This window comes from Phyllobates terribilis, unplaced genomic scaffold, assembly GCF_046119375.1.
Source record: "Phyllobates terribilis strain yellow unplaced genomic scaffold, ASM4611937v1 Scaffold_5__5_contigs__length_657084704, whole genome shotgun sequence".
In the NCBI taxonomy this organism is placed as follows: domain Eukaryota; kingdom Metazoa; phylum Chordata; class Amphibia; order Anura; family Dendrobatidae; genus Phyllobates; species Phyllobates terribilis.
In genome coordinates this window covers 653424943-653447758 of record NW_027362765.1, presented here as the reverse complement: position 1 = coordinate 653447758, position 22816 = coordinate 653424943, and the positions used below count along the sequence as shown (strand labels likewise).

The following is a 22816-nucleotide window of genomic DNA, read 5'->3' as shown; positions in this document are numbered from 1 at the left end:
TAGGATGGGGAATTTTTCAATTCCCGGTCGAAGGTCCGGGCAGTATTATACTGTGAAACCTTCACTATTTATTTAATTTCTTTGTCACTGTGTGTCCACTTATTCACGTGTGTCACGCCCTACTAGGATTTTGTCGGGATGCGGTTCCCTTACGGGTTCCTCTCTTGGCAGGTCTAGGGGGGGAGTGTGTGGCCATCAGGTTCCGCTCCCCCCTGAACCCCCCTGGCTCTCCTCTTTCGGGAGGAGAGCGTTGTTGGCTCCCCTCTTCCGGGAGGGGAGCACAGTCTTTGGCTCTCAGTGCCTTGCTCGGGTGAGAACTCGGGCAGGTGCTGGGGGTAAGATTGGGTCGCCTCTGGCTTCGGCTGGAGGTGGCTTTTTGTCCCTGTTCCTCGCTGTGGCCTTTTGGCTCGGAGGGACGGGGAATGGTTTGGGGGACCCTTCTCCTTTTGGAGAGGGTTTCAAGAAGACCAGCATCCTAGTGCACTTTTTTTGTGGCACTTGTCACTTTTTTAAGCGCACTCGGGTTTTGTACACGAATTCGGGCTTTCGATAAAAAAAAAAATCTGTTCTTATCAGTTTAATATCTGATACGTCCCCTATCTGGGGACCATATATTAAATGGATTTTTAGAACAGGGAGATGGAAAAAGAGCTTGCTCTGTCCACTCCACGCATTGACCTGGTATTGCAGTATCTCCAGGACCGGTGCACCCCTTCTTTAATGCAGTTTCTAAAATCAGAAAGAATTGAATTCAATGTTTTTTGTTCATTTTGCTTGTTTGTCGGATTTTGGGATGGACTCTTTGGCTTTGCTTTTCTTCTCCTCATTGGATTTTTCATGTTCAAAGTTGCAGAAGCCAGATTACAAGCTCATTTTGGTTCAACTTCAGCAACTGTGCATTGCATTGCCATGTAATGTGATGCAATGCTATCTTTCTAGCTCTCCCTTTTTACTTCCTTTTGGATAAACAGACATATTAGGCAAGCATTTTGGAGCTTTCACCTAAATAACTACAGGTGGTGAGATAAGCTGCACAATATAATTGACCTTTCAGTATATTGTTGCACACACACCATCTATTTAGCAAATGCCCTTGTTATCAACAGCAGCCTTTTAAACTCACCTGAGCTAACAGGTATGTGCGCTGGTTACTCTGCTGCGCTTAAAATTTCTTTTTTGGTTTGCTACAATGCCTTTTCTGAAACGTTGTCTCCTTCTGCTGGAACACTGACTTCTTTCATTTAATGCCTGCAGACTATAAAAGAGAACCCAACCCAAAAAGTTTGGTTGATTAGTCTGTGGCATTCTGTTAAACTGTTGCTTATGGCGGTCTCTGTGAGCTTCTCAGCGACATTCAGCCAGCCAGGTATCCTGCCTGCAGTAGATGGAATGTGGCAATGGAACGCTGGCTGCGCGTGTCATAATAGGCTCTGAGCCTTTATATACCTGTGCACAGCAGCAGCCACCTTCAGTCTGCTGCTGGACAGCCAGCAGCAGCAGCAGCAGCAGGAGAGGTATGTAATCAGGAGCCCTCCTGCTAAGGGTAGACAGCTGCTCGTTCCACCCCACCCCCCGCCTTAATTGGTTCTCCTCCCTTCCAACGGTGTTGAGGCGGGTGGGAACAGCAGGGGGTGAAGGTGCTGTGTTTAAAGAGGTGGAGTTATGCAGATCTAAAACGCGTGGATTGCAGCAGCAGCAAGCCGAAAAGTGCAGGCATGTAAGGGATCTAGAGGTTGACAACATGTCTTCTTAACGGGAGTCCAGGAGCTCATCTCCACAAATGGACTTTTCAGGATCCTTGGGTGGCTCCGTAGTTTGAAACCAATTCTGGTTATCGCTTCTCGGCCTTTTGGCTAAGATCAAGTGTAGTATCTGTTCTTATCAGTTTAATATCTGATACGTCCCCTATCTGGGGACCATATATTAAATGGATTTTTAGAACAGGGAGATGGAAAAAGAGCTTGCTCTGTCCACTCCACGCATTGACCTGGTATTGCAGTATCTCCAGGACCGGTGCACCCCTTCTTTAATGCAGTTTCTAAAATCAGAAAGAATTGAATTCAATGTTTTTTGTTCATTTTGCTTGTTTGTCGGATTTTGGGATGGACTCTTTGGCTTTGCTTTTCTTCTCCTCATTGGATTTTTCATGTTCAAAGTTGCAGAAGCCAGATTACAAGCTCATTTTGGTTCAACTTCAGCAACTGTGCATTGCATTGCCATGTAATGTGATGCAATGCTATCTTTCTAGCTCTCCCTTTTTACTTCCTTTTGGATAAACAGACATATTAGGCAAGCATTTTGGAGCTTTCACCTAAATAACTACAGGTGGTGAGATAAGCTGCACAATATAATTGACCTTTCAGTATATTGTTGCACACACACCATCTATTTAGCAAATGCCCTTGTTATCAACAGCAGCCTTTTAAACTCACCTGAGCTAACAGGTATGTGCGCTGGTTACTCTGCTGCGCTTAAAATTTCTTTTTTGGTTTGCTACAATGCCTTTTCTGAAACGTTGTCTCCTTCTGCTGGAACACTGACTTCTTTCATTTAATGCCTGCAGACTATAAAAGAGAACCCAACCCAAAAAGTTTGGTTGATTAGTCTGTGGCATTCTGTTAAACTGTTGCTTATGGCGGTCTCTGTGAGCTTCTCAGCGACATTCAGCCAGCCAGGTATCCTGCCTGCAGTAGATGGAATGTGGCAATGGAACGCTGGCTGCGCGTGTCATAATAGGCTCTGAGCCTTTATATACCTGTGCACAGCAGCAGCCACCTTCAGTCTGCTGCTGGACAGCCAGCAGCAGCAGCAGCAGCAGGAGAGGTATGTAATCAGGAGCCCTCCTGCTAAGGGTAGACAGCTGCTCGTTCCACCCCACCCCCCGCCTTAATTGGTTCTCCTCCCTTCCAACGGTGTTGAGGCGGGTGGGAACAGCAGGGGGTGAAGGTGCTGTGTTTAAAGAGGTGGAGTTATGCAGATCTAAACCGCGTGGATTGCAGCAGCAGCAAGCCGAAAAGTGCAGGCATGTAAGGGATCTAGAGGTTGACAACATGTCTTCTTAACGGGAGTCCAGGAGCTCATCTCCACAAATGGACTTTTCAGGATCCTTGGGTGGCTCCGTAGTTTGAAACCAATTCTGGTTATCGCTTCTCGGCCTTTTGGCTAAGATCAAGTGCTTTATTGCAGGAGATTGTAGTTGAAGGGTACTCGGGTACCCCTCTCCTTGGCCTGGCAGGATCGTCCACTTTGGTGGACTTAGCCTGCTTGCTGCTATTAGGGAGAGGGCTTAGTCCCAGGGTAACGTGTTGCGATCCCCCAGCTTCCAGGTGTCTTTCGCTGCAAGAACACTGGGAGCGCAGATTGCAAGAGGCTGCAATTTGCAACCTTGTTGCGGTTTCCATGGAGGTTGACCCTAACCTCGTGCCTCTTTATGCGAGGCTAAAAAACTCTATCCGAGTTCACTTCACGGCGTGTGGCTCGGATATGAGGAAATTAGGGTATGTAGTCCAGGACGTGCTCAGGAACCTTCTTGGCGTGCAGAGGAATGAAATTCTGTCCATCCAGGATTATCCTAGAAGAGGTGACTATGACATCACATTCACCGGAGAAGGTATTTTCAGAGATGTTCTAGAAAAGTTAAAAAAAGTTGAAAATAGTCCTGTTCTGAAAGGGATACAAATTGTTGAGCACGTCCTGGATGAGGTAAGACTTGTTGTCGTAAAAGTATTTTCGCCTTTTGTTTCTGCTCCAGAAATTATGTCATTTTTAGCAATTTATTTTAAAAGTGTTAAATGTATTGGGAAGATACTTAATGAATATAACATATGGACATCTAAGTGGAAATTTCTTGTGAAGTGTATAAGAGATCCAAATACACCAGGTGGTATACGGCTTCCCCCTGCCCGTTTTAAAATTGGACAAACAAATGGGGATTTCTTCTTTTCTGGGATGCCAGTATATTGCAGAAATTGTGGGCGCTATGGTCATTCAAAAGAAAACTGTAATGTATCATGTAGAAATTGTGCTAGTGAAGAACATGAGACAAAAGAATGCCCTAAGGAAAAGAAATGTAGTTTTTGCCAGACTCCAGGTCACTTTTATTTTTCTTGCCCTCACAGATTTCGGGAAGATGAGCAAAAGGGAAAGTCCAAGACGTCCGACCAAGGACCAAAAGATCAGACCACCCCTCTGGAGGAGGAACAACAACCTGGAGCCTCTGGAGACAATAAGGGCGTACCAAATAGTGAAGTGTCTCCAGAGTCTATGACAGGTAAAATACCAAATCCCAAAACCTGGCTGCAGGACCTGCGGGAGTCCAAAAGGAGGGCTGAGAAGGAGCAGAAGGGCACTACTGGTAAGGTCAAAAGGGACCGGCAAAAGGCCGACACAGAAGCCCATGCCCAGTCTGGGTCTCCTAGTGCTGAGGGCGCTGAGTGGATAAAGGTGGGTCCTAAGAAAAAGAAAAAGGGTGGTTCGGAGGAGGCAGCAGGAGGTGAACAGATGGACACTTCTCCAGAAGGGGACGTGGACGCTGGACCCTCAGGGGTTTCGGTCTCCGCTGCTACAGGTGGGGACCGGGATCTTGCTGCCTCTGAAGAGTCAGAGGCTCTGCCTTGTGCGCAACCTCCTCCTATAGGACGACCTTCTACAGGTCAAACAGGGGCGGCGGAACCCCTCGGGGACCCACCTGATGAGGAACTGCATGGCCAGCCAATGGAGACCCAGCGGGTTCTGCCAGCCAGCCCTCCGAGCTATGCCAGTGTAGCGTCGGGTTTATATAAATGTGGTAATCTTTCCTCCTCCACGGAGACTCTCGTGACGATACTATCAGATGAGGAGGGAGGCGCAAGCCCAGTGGTCTGATCAGGTTCATCGGACAGGTAAATCCGTTGCTCTTAGTTACCTAAGTAAAATTTCTACATTTTCTAATGATGGCTGAACTCAAAGGTATTTCCCTCAACGTGAGAGGCATAAAATCTAACACGAGAAGAACTGCTCTTTTTAATTTTTTTACGTGTTTTACTGCATCTGTATTTTTTCTGCAAGAATGTAATATCCCACATGAAATGTCATATCAAAAATATAAAGATGAGTGGAAGTGTGGGCCATCTGTCTGGTCCGGATCGAATGCTGCAGGATCAGCGGGTGTAGCCATACTTTTTAAAGGGAACGTTTTAATTGATTTTATTCAGGAAATTTTACCAGGTCGTATTTTATTAGTGAAAGCTTTTTTTGATGGTATTAGATGGCAGTTTTTAAATTTTTATGGATCTCCAGAGAAAAATGAAAGAGCCGAAATGCTTGATCTTTTACCATTATTTATTAATAACTCTGAACCTTTTATCTTAGCAGGGGATTTTAACTGTGTTTTAAAAGGTGAAAACCGGCGCTCCAGCTCTGTAAGCAGGAACTACGATAAAACCTCAGGTATGCTACATGATATAGTCAAAGATGCTAAATTGATAGACATATATAAAGAGTGTCATAGTGACAGCCCAGAGGACGCCGGTTTCACTTGGAGCAATGCTAATTGTAGCTCTAGGATTGATTTTATTTTTGGTTCAGATAAAACAATACCTGCCAAATGTGAAGTTTTAACTAATATATTTTCAGACCATAAACTTTTATCCTTTACCATAAAAGTAAATGACAACAAAAAATGTGGTAAGAAAAGCTGGAAAATGAACGTATCCCTTTTAACCGACCCGCAGATTTTATCAGATTTTATTGAGTTTTATAGGAAATGTAGAAAAGGGAAAAAAACAAATGAGACTATGAGTGTATGGTGGGATAGAATGAAAGTAAAAATAAAAGACTTTTTTATTAAAAAGAGTATATGTAGAGCCAAAGAAAAATATGAAGAATATAGAATTTTAAATACCCGCCTACAAACATTATTTAAGCTCAGAGACAATGGGATAGATGTACAACTTGATATTTCAAACTTAAAGAAGAGATTTCAAAATGGCTAGAACAAAAAGGAAAAGAGATAATTTTTCGTTCTAGAGTACAACATATAGAAGAAAATGAAAAGTGTTCCAGATATTTTTTTAGGAAAAATAAAAAAGAAAACGTGATAATTGACCATATAGATGGTGAGAATAATATAAAAAATATGCTGGGTAAAGTTGAGGTTTTTTTTTCTAATCTTTTTAATGGAAAAAATATAGATAATAAATTAATGGATGATTCGCTGCAAGGACTAACAGCTGTTTTAGATCCCGCATCCCAAGAGTTTTTATCCCAAGTTTTAACGGAACAAGAAGTGTTAAAAACTATTAAAAGTTTTAAAACTGGAAAGGTCCCTGGTCCTCATGGCATCCCAATAGAATTTTATGTATGTTTTTATGATATTTTAAAAGATGATTTGTTTTATTTGTTTACTGAGGTTTTTAATAATAAGGTTTTATTAAATTCCTGGAAGAAAGGTGAAGTCTCCCTCCTATACAAAAAAGGCGATAAATCAAAATTAGAAAACTGGAGACCAATAACACTTTTAAATTGTGACTATAAAATAATGGCTAAAATTTGTGCAAATCGTCTAAAAGAAGTCATCAGCAAAGTTATTCATTCTAATCAAGTGTGTGGGGTGCCGGGGCGCAGTATATGGGACAATCTGAATTTAGTGAAAGACTGTATTGAGGATGTGAAAGACAGAAAGGGGAAAATGGCGATTTTATCTATTGATTTTGAAAAAGCATTTGACCGTGTCTCACACTTTTACCTTTTTAAAGTTTTAGAGAAAATGGGCATACCAGAAGGGTTTTTACTATCGCTTAAAGCATTTTACAAGGATTGTACAAGTAAGATTTTAGTGAATGGTTTTAAGACACAAGAGGTATTTTTACGGTCAGGGGTGAAACAGGGATGCCCTCTGTCCCCCCTACTGTTTATCTGTGCACTGGAACCAATGTTATGTGCAATACGCCAAAATAAACAGATATGCGGTGTCCCTCTGCCTGGAAGCGGTGGTTTGGAGGCCAAGGTTGTAGGCTACATGGATGACGTAGCGGTCTTGTGTACAGATGCACCATCACTTACGGCCACTCTCCATCAAGTGCAATCCTTTTGCCTAGCTTCTGGTTTTAAAATCAATTTTAATAAGTGTAACATTTTAAGTGTTGGGGGGATGATTTTACGTGATGTACCAATTAATGTCTCCGAATCCATTTCCATTTTAGGTATATCATTCACTGAAAATAATGATGGTTATAATAGTTGGGAAACAGTTACACAGAAAGTAAATACGAAAATATGTATGTGGAACATGAGGAGACTTACAATGGAGGGTAAAGTATTGGTTTTAAAGATGGTGATTTTACCTCTTTTATTGTATCTTAGCATGGTTTTCCCCCCGCCTGTTAATGTTTTAAAAAAGATAACCAAAACCTGTTTTACCTTCTTTTGGAACTCAAAAATGGAAAAGCTGAAAAGAGAAATCGTGATGAAATCAAAAGTAAAAGGTGGTAAAGATTTTCCAGATTTTAATAGGTTTCTTTTAATCCATCTGTTCGTTTACTGTTTTAATGCCCTTTTTAAGAATCACTATTGGTCCTTTTTTATGCGTTTTAATACAGGATTTTTTATGAGAAAGTTTGGATGGTATGAAGTTAATATATCTGTGCCCCATGCTTTTAATTTGTCGACGCATTATGAGATTTTAAGGAAAATAGTGTCCGATTTTAATTTAGGGACTAAGAAAATAGAGGAATTAAGAAATAGTAAGAAACTAATTAAAGAAATACGTAAAAGTGAGGAAATATGTAATGTTGACAGATATGATGATGACAAATCTATGTCTATCTGGAAAATGATTAACGTTTTTTATCTTTTTAATGAACAGAGAGATCTGGCTTGGAGTTGCATGCACCGCTGTCTTCCTTGCCGGGCATTCCAATACAGAAGAGGATTTGTGAGGTCTGCCATCTGCCCAAGAGCCGGATGCCAAGACGAGGAAACGGTGGAACATCTATTATGGACATGTAATTTTGCAAAGGATTTCTGGAGAAGACTGCTCCCCCTACTGGAAAGGGTGGCAGACCTCAAGGACTTTACATATAAAACTGTGCTATACGGACTTATGGAATGCCCCACAATGGACCAGTACACAATGGCTTGGAAGACAGTGAACTGCGCCAAGTCATCTCTCTGGAAAGCGCGCAACATTGCTATTTTTAAACAAGATGTTTTATCAGTGAATGATGTTTTAAGTTTATGTTTATGTGAAATGTATACTTATTATTTAATTGACAAAAAGAAGAATATACATATTTCCAAAAAATGGCTTGTTGACCAATGGAACCTAATTATTTAAAATCTTTGTATTTTTTTGTTTTGTAAATTTCATTTGTCTTTTAACGTTTGGTATTTGTGTAATTATGCTTGTAATTTGTTAAAGTTTTAATAAACGGTTTTATCCCTCTGCAGGGGATAGCGAAATTAAAAAAAAATCTGTTCTTATCAGTTTAATATCTGATACGTCCCCTATCTGGGGACAATATATTAAATGGATTTTTAGAACAGGGAGATGGAAAAAGAGCTTGCTCTGTCCACTCCACGCATTGACCTGGTATTGCAGTATCTCCAGGACCGGTGCATCCCTTCTTTAATGCAGTTTCTAAAATCAGAAAGAATTGAATTCAATGTTTTTTGTTCATTTTGCTTGTTTGTCGGATTTTGGGATGGACTCTTTGGCTTTGCTTTTCTTCTCCTCATTGGATTTTTCATGTTCAAAGTTGCAGAAGCCAGATTACAAGCTCATTTTGGTTCAACTTCAGCATCTGTGCATTGCATTGCCATGTAATGTGATGCAATGCTATCTTTCTAGCTCTCCCTTTTTACTTCCTTTTGGATAAACAGACATATTAGGCAAGCATTTTGGAGCTTTCACCTAAATAACTACAGGTGGTGAGATAAGCTGCACAATATAATTGACCTTTCAGTATATTGTTGCACACACACCATCTATTTAGCAAATGCCCTTGTTATCAACAGCAGCCTTTTAAACTCACCTGAGCTAACAGGTATGTGCGCTGGTTACTCTGCTGCGCTTAAAATTTCTTTTTTGGTTTGCTACAATGCCTTTTCTGAAACGTTGTCTCCTTCTGCTGGAACACTGACTTCTTTCATTTAATGCCTGCAGACTATAAAAGAGAACCCAACCCAAAAAGTTTGGTTGATTAGTCTGTGGCATTCTGTTAAACTGTTGCTTATGGCGGTCTCTGTGAGCTTCTCAGCGACATTCAGCCAGCCAGGTATCCTGCCTGCAGTAGATGGAATGTGGCAATGGAACGCTGGCTGCGCGTGTCATAATAGGCTCTGAGCCTTTATATACCTGTGCACAGCAGCAGCCACCTTCAGTCTGCTGCTGGACAGCCAGCAGCAGCAGCAGGAGAGGTATGTAATCAGGAGCCCTCCTGCTAAGGGTAGACAGCTGCTCGTTCCACCCCACCCCCCGCCTTAATTGGTTCTCCTCCCTTCCAACGGTGTTGAGGCGGGTGGGAACAGCAGGGGGTGAAGGTGCTGTGTTTAAAGAGGTGGAGTTATGCAGATCTAAAACGCGTGGATTGCAGCAGCAGCAAGCCGAAATGTGCAGGCATGTAAGGGATCTAGAGGTTGACAACATGTCTTCTTAACGGGAGTCCAGGAGCTCATCTCCACAAATGGACTTTTCAGGATCCTTGGGTGGCTCCGTAGTTTGAAACCAATTCTGGTTATCGCTTCTCGGCCTTTTGGCACGATCTATCAGGTTTACCTGTGTGGTCTTGCCTGTGAGGTGCTCTTGGTACCCTTTCTCTCGGCCTGGGGGGATCGTTCCTCTTCGGGGGGACTTAACCCCCCTGCTGCTATTGGGAGGAAGGATTAGTCCGGGAGCAACGGGAAGGGATCCCATGAAGGCTTGCGCCTTTCAGAGAGAAGTGTCGGTACGTTCCTGAGTGAAGGATGCCGGCAACGCTCACATATTCATCGGGTGATGCCCGGATGCGGAACACCGTGAGGATTGAAGTTGGAGCAGCATCGAGGATGGAGAAGAATTTGGACTACATCTGCCATAGGATTCTTCTTGAAGTTCTGGAGTTTCGGCGGGAAGACATATTCTGCTTCCAGGACAACGAGTACAAGGGGACTTACACCATCACCTTCAAGAGCCAGGGATGCTGTCAGCAACTCGTACAAAAGGTAAACGAGAAAAACTACTTAGATGAATTGGATGGACTAACCTCTTGTCTCTTGTATGCTTATGACGAGATCCCCATCGTGGTGCATTTCCCGAACCCCTTTCTGGAAGCTGCAGACATCTCGACCTACCTTACCCGCTATTGTGATGATTTGAGATACCTGGGTACTGTGAAGAACGCGGTAGGCTTCTGGTGCGGCAAGAGAAGGTATATGGCCCGTCTAAAGAGGGACCTTAGTGGAGTGGGAGGAATGCTACACCCTCCCTCAACCTTCGTAATCGGTAAGAGCAGAGGCTACTTATCTTATCCTGGAATGCCAGTATGTTGCAGGAACTGTGGACAAATGGGTCATACCCAAACGTCCTGCACGGGCAGGAAAGTAGACCGCTGCAATAATTGCAGCTGTTACGGACATTTAATGAAGGACTGTCCCGCTGGGAGGAAATGTAATTTCTGCGGTGAGGCGGGGCACATGTTCCGAGGATGCCCCAACAGGACCAGGACCAGGACCTACGCAGAAGCTGCATCTTCTGAAGCTGAGCCGATGCGCCCACCGGTCTTCACTGGCAGGCCGGCGTCGGAGGGCGGTTCGAAGGGCGAGAAGGCTGGGATGGAGCAGGGAGCCGGAGGCCCCTCTGGGGCGGCCCCTGCATCGAAGTCCCTTAACGATGGGCGGACCTCGCATGGACCGGAGCGGGGGGGTCCTCCTTCTGGGAGGGTATCCTCCGTATCGATGGTTCCCGATACCGATCCTGTTGGGCTGGAGGGTGGTGCCCCTGTGCGGTTGGCTACAGGGGACCACGCAGCGATGGCCTCAGGATCTTCCAGGGCGATTAGCCAGCCTGATGAGGGGGCTTTGCTTCTAGGTGGCGAACATCAGGAAATCTGTGTTGCTGATCTTGTCCTGATGGACCAGTCTCCCCCCCTGGAGGAGGTGGAGGAAGAGGAGGACTGCACCAGTGACCTAGTGGAGTCTGCCCCGAAAAAGAGACGGAATGTCGAAGCCCCAGCGTCTCCTGGAATGTGGCTGGGAACCGTGACCTACGAGGGGGCAACCGCCGGCTCACAGAATATCGAGTCGTTTGGGTCCTCTAGCCCGGATGTCCTGGAGCAATTTGATATACAGGGCTTTGAGTCAGGTGTCCTCATGGAAGATCCACCACCCTGACCTATGAATGCCCACATTAAGACTTGTCTCACTGAATGTGAGGTCATTAAAGAGCTCAGTTCGTAGGGCTGCTCTATTTAAGTACTTAGAAACCACTGACTTTGACATCTGTTTATTACAGGAATGCGGGATACAACATGCACTAAATTATAATGATATCAAGACAGATTGGAGACTGGGGCCCTCCATCTGGTCTGGCTCCAACGACAACAAGTCAGCAGGGGTGGGCTTCCTCTGTCGTGGGAGAAATATTACTATAAATGCTGTCACAGAAATAGTACCAGGCAGAGTGGTTTTAGTGCATTTTAAATTTAATGGTTTTATCCTACGTGTAATGAATGTTTATGCTCCCCCTGATAAGCAAGAGAGAATTAATTTATTTGGGATATTGCCATTGTACTGTACTGGGTCACCTCCCCTGATCGTAGGGGGTGATTTTAATTGTCTTTGTGCTAGTGAACAACGAGCGGGGGGTGACCCTTTACGCAAATTGGATAAGTCATGTCATCTATTGAAAGATTTTATAACTGATTTTAAATTATGCGATGCGTGGAGGTCACTCCTGCCGACGGACCCTGGTTACACGTGGTCCGGAAGAGGGGTGTCCTCCAGGATCGATTTTATTTTCCTATCAGATGATTTTAACCCTGTAAAATGTGTTTTAACATCAAATATATTTTCTGACCATAAGGGCTTGGAGGTGCACCTAGAATACCGGGATGAACAGAGGGTCAACAGGGGCCTCTGGCGTCTAAGTACTTACCTGCTGGAGGACCCTCTGATTCGACAAGACTTTGTTAAAGCCTATCAAGCCTGGCGGCGACAAAAACCTTCTGATGCCCCTATGGTAACCTGGTGGGAAATTTTGAAAAAAAAAGTCAGAATGTTTTTTATAAAAGCAGGGAGACGTAAAGCCAGCGAGAAAAAAAGATGTTTTAGTGATCTTAACACCAAACTACAAACACTTTTTAAATTCAAAGAGCTAGGGGTGGAGGTGGGAGATGATATTGCTGGCCTAAAAACTGAAATTCAGAACTGCATAGACACAAAGGGGAAAGAGGTTATTTTTAACTCTAGAGTGCAGCACTTGGAGGAGGGGGAGAAGTGCTCTCGCTTCTTCTTCAAAAAAGTCATGGATAAAAGAGAAGTGATCACAAATCTAGAGGGTGAAACATCTATGCAGGGAATGTTGAATGCTACTTTTAACTTTTATAAGCATCTTTTTAGTAAAAAGTGTATAGATGAGTCCTTTTTATCTGATGCTCTTAATGATCTCGATTTTAAGTTAAATTTTACAGACCAGGAGTTTTTAGAACGCGATATTGTTTTAGAGGAATTATTTTATGTTTTTAAAAGTTTCTCTAAGGGTAAAGCACCTGGGTGTGACGGACTACCTGTAGAATTTTACCTTACTTTTTGGGACATTTTAAAAGAGGACCTTTTTATGCTTTTTAAAGAAGTTTTTATTTGTGAACAGTTGCCATTTTCGTGGAGGAGAGGAGTGGTGTCTTTGATATATAAAAAAGGTGACCGCAGTGCTCTAGCGAATTGGAGACCCATAACTCTCCTAAATGTTGATTACAAGGTACTTGCTAAGGTGGTTGCTGACCGCCTCAGGAGTGTCATTGCCAAACTGATCCGGCCTGAGCAGGTATGTAGTGTACCAGGCAGAAGTATTTCAGAGGTTTTAAACGTATTAAGGGATGTAATTTGGTATTCCAGAGACCGGGATCAAAATGTAGCTCTTTTAGCCCTAGATTTTGAAAAAGCTTTCGATAGAGTCTCTCATAGATTTCTTTTTAGAGTTTTAAAAAGAATGGGTATCCCTAATATGCTTTTAAATTGTATTAAGATTTTATATAAAAATTGTTTTAGTCAAATTTCTCTTAATGGCTTTTTAACAGATGGAGTTCCCCTTGAGTCCGGAGTGAAGCAGGGATGCCCCTTGTCGCCCATCCTGTTCATCTGCGCCATGGAGCCCCTGCTGAGCGCAATAAGAAAAGACAAAGTGATTAGAGGGGTTCCTGTTCCTGGCGGAGGTGGCAGTGATGTGAGAGTCTTTGGCTACATGGATGACGTGACGGTTGTGTGCGTGGACCCTGCTTCCCTCCGGAGGGCGGTGTTGCGCATTGATTTTTTTTCCCAGGCATCCGGTTTGAAACTTAATTTAAATAAATCTGAATGTCTGACTTTGGGATCCTGGGACACCGCCCAACTCCCGCAGCTCACTATAAAATGAGACAATGTAAAAATTCTTGGAGTTGTTTTTAACGAGGAGAATGTGGGAACTCAAAGCTGGGAGAATGTCATAGAAAAAATGTCAAAGAAAATATCATTTTGGGGTTTGAGGTCCCTAACAATGGAGGGGAAAATTTTAATTATAAAATCAGTGTTGTTACCCCTCATACTGTATATAGCTATGGTGTACCCCCCCTCTGATGTTTTAATTAAAAAAATGACTAGGATGATCTTTATGTTTTTATGGAACTCCAAAATGGAAAAATTAAGGCGAGAAATAATGAGGAAGAATAAAATGAACGGCGGAAGGGATGTCCCCGACTTACATATTTATTTGTATTTAAATTATTTCTGCTTTTGTTTCAAACATTTTAATGGTAATAGTGCGCTAAGTTATTTTTTAAAATATACTTGTGGGATGATTTTTAAAAGATGGTTTAAGTTGTCGTTGAATTCCCCTGTTTTACTATGCCCCCCCAAACACCAAGCAATCTTAGAAAAGACTGTTCGATTTTATAGCCTTGGTGATTTTAATATGGACATTTTTAAAGACCGCAAGAAGCTTTTATCTTTTCTGAGGAGGAATGAAGATGTGACCCCCATAGTAAATTTCTCAGAAGAGAGATCGAAGCAAGTTTGGAAGAATGTCTTCGGGAAATTCTTAGCAAATGGACATAAGGACATCGCATGGATGGTGGTCCACCAGTGCCTCCCCACCAGAGAGTTTCAACACAGGAGAGGCCTGGTGGCCAGAGCCAAATGCCCCAGAGACTCATGTGTTAATGACGAAACCACCTTGCACCTTATGTGGAAATGCCCATTTGCACAGGAACTTTGGCACAAAGTTGGGATTCTTTTAAAATGGACTTGCGGTTTAAGAGATTTTAACCATGAATATGTTTTATATGGCCTTTTTAAATGTCCGACCCCTCAACAGTATTGTATATGTTGGTGTATGATTAACTGTTTTAAAGACGCCTTTTGGAAGGCACGCAATATTTTACTTTTTAAACGTGATGCTATTTCTGTGAAGGATTGTCTTAAAATTGCTTTTAGCCAGATGTATATTTATTACTTGAGGGATGTCAAATGTATTGGGAGAAGGGATGCCAATCGTATATGGGGTTTTTATGGGTGGAATTCTGTGTTTTAATAATGTACTGTTTGTGTTGTTGCTTTTGATTGTAAACCATCTTTTACGCACTTAATAAAATATGTTGAAACCTGATCTGTTCTTATCAGTTTAATATCTGATACGTCCCCTATCTGGGGACCATATATTAAATGGATTTTTAGAACAGGGAGATGGAAAAAGAGCTTGCTCTGTCCACTCCACGCATTGACCTGGTATTGCAGTATCTCCAGGACCGGTGCACCCCTTCTTTAATGCAGTTTCTAAAATCAGAAAGAATTGAATTCAATGTTTTTTGTTCATTTTGCTTGTTTGTCGGATTTTGGGATGGACTCTTTGGCTTTGCTTTTCTTCTCCTCATTGGATTTTTCATGTTCAAAGTTGCAGAAGCCAGATTACAAGCTCATTTTGGTTCAACTTCAGCAACTGTGCATTGCATTGCCATGTAATGTGATGCAATGCTATCTTTCTAGCTCTCCCTTTTTACTTCCTTTTGGATAAACAGACATATTAGGCAAGCATTTTGGAGCTTTCACCTAAATAACTACAGGTGGTGAGATAAGCTGCACAATATAATTGACCTTTCAGTATATTGTTGCACACACACCATCTATTTAGCAAATGCCCTTGTTATCAACAGCAGCCTTTTAAACTCACCTGAGCTAACAGGTATGTGCGCTGGTTACTCTGCTGCGCTTAAAATTTCTTTTTTGGTTTGCTACAATGCTTTTTCTGAAACGTTGTCTCCTTCTGCTGGAACACTGACTTCTTTCATTTAATGCCTGCAGACTATAAAAGAGAACCCAACCCAAAAAGTTTGGTTGATTAGTCTGTGGCATTCTGTTAAACTGTTGCTTATGGCGGTCTCTGTGAGCTTCTCAGCGACATTCAGCCAGCCAGGTATCCTGCCTGCAGTAGATGGAATGTGGCAATGGAACGCTGGCTGCGCGTGTCATAATAGGCTCTGAGCCTTTATATACCTGTGCACAGCAGCAGCCACCTTCAGTCTGCTGCTGGACAGCCAGCAGCAGCAGCAGCAGGAGAGGTATGTAATCAGGAGCCCTCCTGCTAAGGGTAGACAGCTGCTCGTTCCACCCCACCCCCCGCCTTAATTGGTTCTCCTCCCTTCCAACGGTGTTGAGGCGGGTGGGAACAGCAGGGGGTGAAGGTGCTGTGTTTAAAGAGGTGGAGTTATGCAGATCTAAAACGCGTGGATTGCAGCAGCAGCAAGCCGAAAAGTGCAGGCATGTAAGGGATCTAGAGGTTGACAACATGTCTTCTTAACGGGAGTCCAGGAGCTCATCTCCACAAATGGACTTTTCAGGATCCTTGGGTGGCTCCGTAGTTTGAAACCAATTCTGGTTATCGCTTCTCGGCCTTTTGGCTAAGATCAAGTGTAGTATCTGTTCTTATCAGTTTAATATCTGATACGTCCCCTATCTGGGGACCATATATTAAATGGATTTTTAGAACAGGGAGATGGAAAAAGAGCTTGCTCTGTCCACTCCACGCATTGACCTGGTATTGCAGTATCTCCAGGACCGGTGCACCCCTTCTTTAATGCAGTTTCTAAAATCAGAAAGAATTGAATTCAATGTTTTTTGTTCATTTTGCTTGTTTGTCGGATTTTGGGATGGACTCTTTGGCTTTGCTTTTCTTCTCCTCATTGGATTTTTCATGTTCAAAGTTGCAGAAGCCAGATTACAAGCTCATTTTGGTTCAACTTCAGCAACTGTGCATTGCATTGCCATGTAATGTGATGCAATGCTATCTTTCTAGCTCTCCCTTTTTACTTCCTTTTGGATAAACAGACATATTAGGCAAGCATTTTGGAGCTTTCACCTAAATAACTACAGGTGGTGAGATAAGCTGCACAATATAATTGACCTTTCAGTATATTGTTGCACACACACCATCTATTTAGCAAATGCCCTTGTTATCAACAGCAGCCTTTTAAAGTCACCTGAGCTAACAGGTATGTGCGCTGGTTACTCTGCTGCGCTTAAAATTTCTTTTTTGGTTTGCTACAATGCCTTTTCTGAAACGTTGTCTCCTTCTGCTGGAACACTGACTTCTTTCATTTAATGCCTGCAGACTATAAAAGAGAACCCAACCCAAAAAGTTTGGTTGATTAGTCTGTGGCATTCTGTTAAACTGTTGCTTATGGCGGTCTCTGTGAGCTTCTCAGCGACATTCAGCCAGCCAGGTATCCTGCCTGCAGTAGATGGAATGTGGCAATGGAACGCTGGCTGCGCGTGTCATAATAGGCTCTGAGCCTTTATATACCTGTGCACAGCAGCAGCCACCTTCAGTCTGCTGCTGGACAGCCAGCAGCAGCAGCAGCAGGAGAGGTATGTAATCAGGAGCCCTCCTGCTAAGGGTAGACAGCTGCTCGTTCCACCCCACCCCCCGCCTTAATTGGTTCTCCTCCCTTCCAACGGTGTTGAGGCGGGTGGGAACAGCAGGGGGTGAAGGTGCTGTGTTTAAAGAGGTGGAGTTATGCAGATCTAAAACGCGTGGATTGCAGCAGCAGCAAGCCGAAAAGTGCAGGCATGTAAGGGATCTAGAGGTTGACAACATGTCTTCTTAACGGGAGTCCAGGAGTTCATCTCCACAAATGGACTTTTCAGGATCCTTGGGTGGCTCCGTAGTTTGAAACCAATTATGGTTATCGCTTCTCGGCCTTTTGGCTAAGATCAAGTGTAGTATCTGTTCTTATCAGTTTAATATCTGATACGTCCCCTATCTGGGGACCATATATTAAATGGATTTTTAGAACAGGGAGATGGAAAAAGAGCTTGCTCTGTCCACTCCACGCATTGACCTGGTATTGCAGTATCTCCAGGACCGGTGCACCCCTTCTTTAATGCAGTTTCTAAAATCAGAAAGAATTGAATTCAATGTTTTTTGTTCATTTTGCTTGTTTGTCGGATTTTGGGATGGACTCTTTGGCTTTGCTTTTCTTCTCCTCATTGGATTTTTCATGTTCAAAGTTGCAGAAGCCAGATTACAAGCTCATTTTGGTTCAACTTCAGCAACTGTGCATTGCATTGCCATGTAATGTGATGCAATGCTATCTTTCTAGCTCTCCCTTTTTACTTCCTTTTGGATAAACAGACATATTAGGCAAGCATTTTGGAGCTTTCACCTAAATAACTACAGGTGGTGAGATAAGCTGCACAATATAATTGACCTTTCAGTATATTGTTGCACACACACCATCTATTTAGCAAATGCCCTTGTTATCAACAGCAGCCTTTTAAACTCACCTGAGCTAACAGGTATGTGCGCTGGTTACTCTGCTGCGCTTAAAATTTCTTTTTTGGTTTGCTACAATGCCTTTTCTGAAACGTTGTCTCCTTCTGCTGGAACACTGACTTCTTTCATTTAATGCCTGCAGACTATAAAAGAGAACCCAACCCAAAAAGTTTGGTTGATTAGTCTGTGGCATTCTGTTAAACTGTTGCTTATGGCGGTCTCTGTGAGCTTCTCAGCGACATTCAGCCAGCCAGGTATCCTGCCTGCAGTAGATGGAATGTGGCAATGGAACGCTGGCTGCGCGTGTCATAATAGGCTCTGAGCCTTTATATACCTGTGCACAGCAGCAGCCACCTTCAGTCTGCTGCTGGACAGCCAGCAGCAGCAGCAGCAGGAGAGGTATGTAATCAGGAGCCCTCCTGCTAAGGGTAGACAGCTGCTCGTTCCACCCCACCCCCCGCCTTAATTGGTTCTCCTCCCTTCCAACGGTGTTGAGGCGGGTGGGAACAGCAGGGGGTGAAGGTGCTGTGTTTAAAGAGGTGGAGTTATGCAGATCTAAAACGCGTGGATTGCAGCAGCAGCAAGCCGAAAAGTGCAGGCATGTAAGGGATCTAGAGGTTGACAACATGTCTTCTTAACGGGAGTCCAGGAGCTCAGCTCCACAAATGGACTTTTCAGGATCCTTGGGTGGCTCCGTAGTTTGAAACCAATTCTGGTTATCGCTTCTCGGCCTTTTGGCTAAGATCAAGTGTAGTATCTGTTCTTATTGGTTTAATATCTGATACGTCCCCTATCTGGGGACCATATATTAAATGGATTTTTAGAACAGGGAGATGGAAAAAGAGCTTGCTCTGTCCACTCCACGCATTGACCTGGTATTGCAGTATCTCCAGGACCGGTGCACCCCTTCTTTAATGCAGTTTCTAAAATCAGAAAGAATTGAATTCAATGTTTTTTGTTCATTTTGCTTGTTTGTCGGATTTTGGGATGGACTCTTTGGCTTTGCTTTTCTTCTCCTCATTGGATTTTTCATGTTCAAAGTTGCAGAAGCCAGATTACAAGCTCATTTTGGTTCAACTTCAGCAACTGTGCATTGCATTGCCATGTAATGTGATGCAATGCTATCTTTCTAGCTCTCCCTTTTTACTTCCTTTTGGATAAACAGACATATTAGGCAAGCATTTTGGAGCTTTCACCTAAATAACTACAGGTGGTGAGATAAGCTGCACAATATAATTGACCTTTCAGTATATTGTTGCACACACACCATCTATTTAGCAAATGCCCTTGTTATCAACAGCAGCCTTTTAAACTCACCTGAGCTAACAGGTATGTGCGCTGGTTACTCTGCTGCGCTTAAAATTTCTTTTTTGGTTTGCTACAATGCCTTTTCTGAAACGTTGTCTCCTTCTGCTGGAACACTGACTTCTTTCATTTAATGCCTGCAGACTATAAAAGAGAACCCAACCCAAAAAGTTTGGTTGATTAGTCTGTGGCATTCTGTTAAACTGTTGCTTATGGCGGTCTCTGTGAGCTTCTCAGCGACATTCAGCCAGCCAGGTATCCTGCCTGCAGTAGATGGAATGTGGCAATGGAACGCTGGCTGCGCGTGTCATAATAGGCTCTGAGCCTTTATATACCTGTGCACAGCAGCAGCCACCTTCAGTCTGCTGCTGGACAGCCAGCAGCAGCAGCAGCAGGAGAGGTATGTAATCAGGAGCCCTCCTGCTAAGGGTAGACAGCTGCTCGTTCCACCCCACCCCCCGCCTTAATTGGTTCTCCTCCCTTCCAACGGTGTTGAGGCGGGTGGGAACAGCAGGGGGTGAAGGTGCTGTGTTTAAAGAGGTGGAGTTATGCAGATCTAAAACGCGTGGATTGCAGCAGCAGCAAGCCGAAAAGTGCAGGCATGTAAGGGATCTAGAGGTTGACAACATGTCTTCTTAACGGGAGTCCAGGAGCTCATCTCCACAAATGGACTTTTCAGGATCCTTGGGTGGCTCCGTAGTTTGAAACCAATTCTGGTTATCGCTTCTCGGCCTTTTGGCTAAGATCAAGTGTAGTATCTGTTCTTATCAGTTTAATATCTGATACGTCCCCTATCTGGGGACCATATATTAAATGGATTTTTAGAACAGGGAGATGGAAAAAGAGCTTGCTCTGTCCACTCCACGCATTGACCTGGTATTGCAGTATCTCCAGGACCGGTGCACCCCTTCTTTAATGCAGTTTCTAAAATCAGAAAGAATTGAATTCAATGTTTTTTGTTCATTTTGCTTGTTTGTCGGATTTTGGGATGGACTCTTTGGCTTTGCTTTTCTTCTCCTCATTGGATTTTTCATGTTCAAAGTTGCAGAAGCCAGATTACAAGCTCATTTTGGTTCAACTTCAGCAACTGTGCATTGCATTGCCATGTAATGTGATGCAATGCTATCTTTCTAGCTCTCCCTTTTTACTTCCTTTTGGATAAACAGACATATTAGGCAAGCATTTTGGAGCTTTCACCTAAATAACTACAGGTGGTGAGATAAGCTGCACAATATAATTGACCTTTCAGTATATTGTTGCACACACACCATCTATTTAGCAAATGCCCTTGTTATCAACAGCAGCCTTTTAAACTCACCTGAGCTAACAGGTATGTGCGCTGGTTACTCTGCTGCGCTTAAAATTTCTTTTTTGGTTTGCTACAATGCCTTTTCTGAAACGTTGTCTCCTTCTGCTGGAACACTGACTTCTTTCATTTAATGCCTGCAGACTATAAAAGAGAACCCAACCCAAAAAGTTTGGTTGATTAGTCTGTGGCATTCTGTTAAACTGTTGCTTATGGCGGTCTCTGTGAGCTTCTCAGCGACATTCAGCCAGCCAGGTATCCTGCCTGCAGTAGATGGAATGTGGCAATGGAACGCTGGCTGCGCGTGTCATAATAGGCTCTGAGCCTTTATATACCTGTGCACAGCAGCAGCCACCTTCAGTCTGCTGCTGGACAGCCAGCAGCAGCAGCAGCAGGAGAGGTATGTAATCAGGAGCCCTCCTGCTAAGGGTAGACAGCTGCTCGTTCCACCCCACCCCCCGCCTTAATTGGTTCTCCTCCCTTCCAACGGTGTTGAGGCGGGTGGGAACAGCAGGGGGTGAAGGTGCTGTGTTTAAAGAGGTCGAGTTATGCAGATCTAAAACGCGTGGATTGCAGCAGCAGCAAGCCGAAAAGTGCAGGCATGTAAGGGATCTAGAGGTTGACAACATGTCTTCTTAACGGGAGTCCAGGAGCTCATCTCCACAAATGGACTTTTCAGGATCCTTGGGTGGCTCCGTAGTTTGAAACCAATTCTGGTTATCGCTTCTCGGCCTTTTGGCTAAGATCAAGTGTAGTATCTGTTCTTATCAGTTTAATATCTGATACGTCCCCTATCTGGGGACCATATATTAAATGGATTTTTAGAACAGGGAGATGGAAAAAGAGCTTGCTCTGTCCACTCCACGCATTGACCTGGTATTGCAGTATCTCCAGGACCGGTGCACCCCTTCTTTAATGCAGTTTCTAAAATCAGAAAGAATTGAATTCAATGTTTTTTGTTCATTTTGCTTGTTTGTCGGATTTTGGGATGGACTCTTTGGCTTTGCTTTTCTTCTCCTCATTGGATTTTTCATGTTCAAAGTTGCAGAAGCCAGATTACAAGCTCATTTTGGTTCAACTTCAGCAACTGTGCATTGCATTGCCATGTAATGTGATGCAATGCTATCTTTCTAGCTCTCCCTTTTTACTTCCTTTTGGATAAACAGACATATTAGGCAAGCATTTTGGAGCTTTCACCTAAATAACTACAGGTGGTGAGATAAGCTGCACAATATAATTGACCTTTCAGTATATTGTTGCACACACACCATCTATTTAGCAAATGCCCTTGTTATCAACAGCAGCCTTTTAAACTCACCTGAGCTAACAGGTATGTGCGCTGGTTACTCTGCTGTGCTTAAAATTTCTTTTTTGGTTTGCTACAATGCCTTTTCTGAAACGTTGTCTCCTTCTGCTGGAACACTGACTTCTTTCATTTAATGCCTGCAGACTATAAAAGAGAACCCAACCCAAAAAGTTTGGTTGATTAGTCTGTGGCATTCTGTTAAACTGTTGCTTATGGCGGTCTCTGTGAGCTTCTCAGCGACATTCAGCCAGCCAGGTATCCTGCCTGCAGTAGATGGAATGTGGCAATGGAACGCTGGCTGCGCGTGTCATAATAGGCTCTGAGCCTTTATATACCTGTGCACAGCAGCAGCCACCTTCAGTCTGCTGCTGGACAGCCAGCAGCAGCAGCAGCAGGAGAGGTATGTAATCAGGAGCCCTCCTGCTAAGGGTAGACAGCTGCTCGTTCCACCCCACCCCCCGCCTTAATTGGTTCTCCTCCCTTCCAACGGTGTTGAGGCGGGTGGGAACTGCAGGGGGTGAAGGTGCTGTGTTTAAAGAGGTGGAGTTATGCAGATCTAAAACGCGTGGATTGCAGCAGCAGCAAGCCGAAAAGTGCAGGCATGTAAGGGATCTAGAGGTTGACAACATGTCTTCTTAACGGGAGTCCAGGAGCTCATCTCCACAAATGGACTTTTCAGGATCCTTGGGTGGCTCCGTAGTTTGAAACCAATTCTGGTTATCGCTTCTCGGCCTTTTGGCTAAGACCAAGTGTAGTATCTGTTCTTATCAGTTTAATATCTGATACGTCCCCTATCTGGGGACCATATATTAAATGGATTTTTAGAACAGGGAGATGGAAAAAGAGCTTGCTCTGTCCACTCCACGCATTGACCTGGTATTGCAGTATCTCCAGGACCGGTGCACCCCTTCTTTAATGCAGTTTC

General features: G+C 43.6%; 10 non-coding genes across 10 annotated transcripts; all 10 read left to right on the top strand.

The window, feature by feature from the left end:
- The first annotated feature begins 532 nt into the window (after positions 1-532).
- LOC141150298 (U2 spliceosomal RNA) lies at positions 533-715 on the top strand. The gene has a single exon (XR_012246551.1). It is a non-coding gene; the product is annotated as a U2 spliceosomal RNA (small nuclear RNA).
- A 1118-nt stretch (positions 716-1833) lies between these two features.
- LOC141275135 (U2 spliceosomal RNA) lies at positions 1834-2024 on the top strand. The gene has a single exon (XR_012323386.1). It is a non-coding gene; the product is annotated as a U2 spliceosomal RNA (small nuclear RNA).
- Positions 2025-8415: 6391 nt separating this feature from the next.
- On the top strand, positions 8416-8603 carry LOC141150435 (U2 spliceosomal RNA). Its single transcript, XR_012246638.1, has one exon. It is a non-coding gene; the product is annotated as a U2 spliceosomal RNA (small nuclear RNA).
- A 6172-nt stretch (positions 8604-14775) lies between these two features.
- LOC141150504 (U2 spliceosomal RNA) lies at positions 14776-14965 on the top strand. Its single transcript, XR_012246692.1, has one exon. It is a non-coding gene; the product is annotated as a U2 spliceosomal RNA (small nuclear RNA).
- A 1115-nt stretch (positions 14966-16080) lies between these two features.
- On the top strand, positions 16081-16271 carry LOC141275134 (U2 spliceosomal RNA). Its single transcript, XR_012323385.1, has one exon. It is a non-coding gene; the product is annotated as a U2 spliceosomal RNA (small nuclear RNA).
- A 1115-nt stretch (positions 16272-17386) lies between these two features.
- On the top strand, positions 17387-17577 carry LOC141275133 (U2 spliceosomal RNA). Its single transcript, XR_012323384.1, has one exon. It is a non-coding gene; the product is annotated as a U2 spliceosomal RNA (small nuclear RNA).
- Positions 17578-18692: 1115 nt separating this feature from the next.
- On the top strand, positions 18693-18883 carry LOC141150062 (U2 spliceosomal RNA). The gene has a single exon (XR_012246333.1). It is a non-coding gene; the product is annotated as a U2 spliceosomal RNA (small nuclear RNA).
- A 1115-nt stretch (positions 18884-19998) lies between these two features.
- Positions 19999-20189, top strand: LOC141275132 (U2 spliceosomal RNA). Its single transcript, XR_012323383.1, has one exon. It is a non-coding gene; the product is annotated as a U2 spliceosomal RNA (small nuclear RNA).
- Positions 20190-21304: 1115 nt separating this feature from the next.
- On the top strand, positions 21305-21495 carry LOC141275131 (U2 spliceosomal RNA). Its single transcript, XR_012323382.1, has one exon. It is a non-coding gene; the product is annotated as a U2 spliceosomal RNA (small nuclear RNA).
- Positions 21496-22610: 1115 nt separating this feature from the next.
- LOC141149810 (U2 spliceosomal RNA) lies at positions 22611-22801 on the top strand. Its single transcript, XR_012246094.1, has one exon. It is a non-coding gene; the product is annotated as a U2 spliceosomal RNA (small nuclear RNA).
- Positions 22802-22816: the final 15 nt, after the last annotated feature.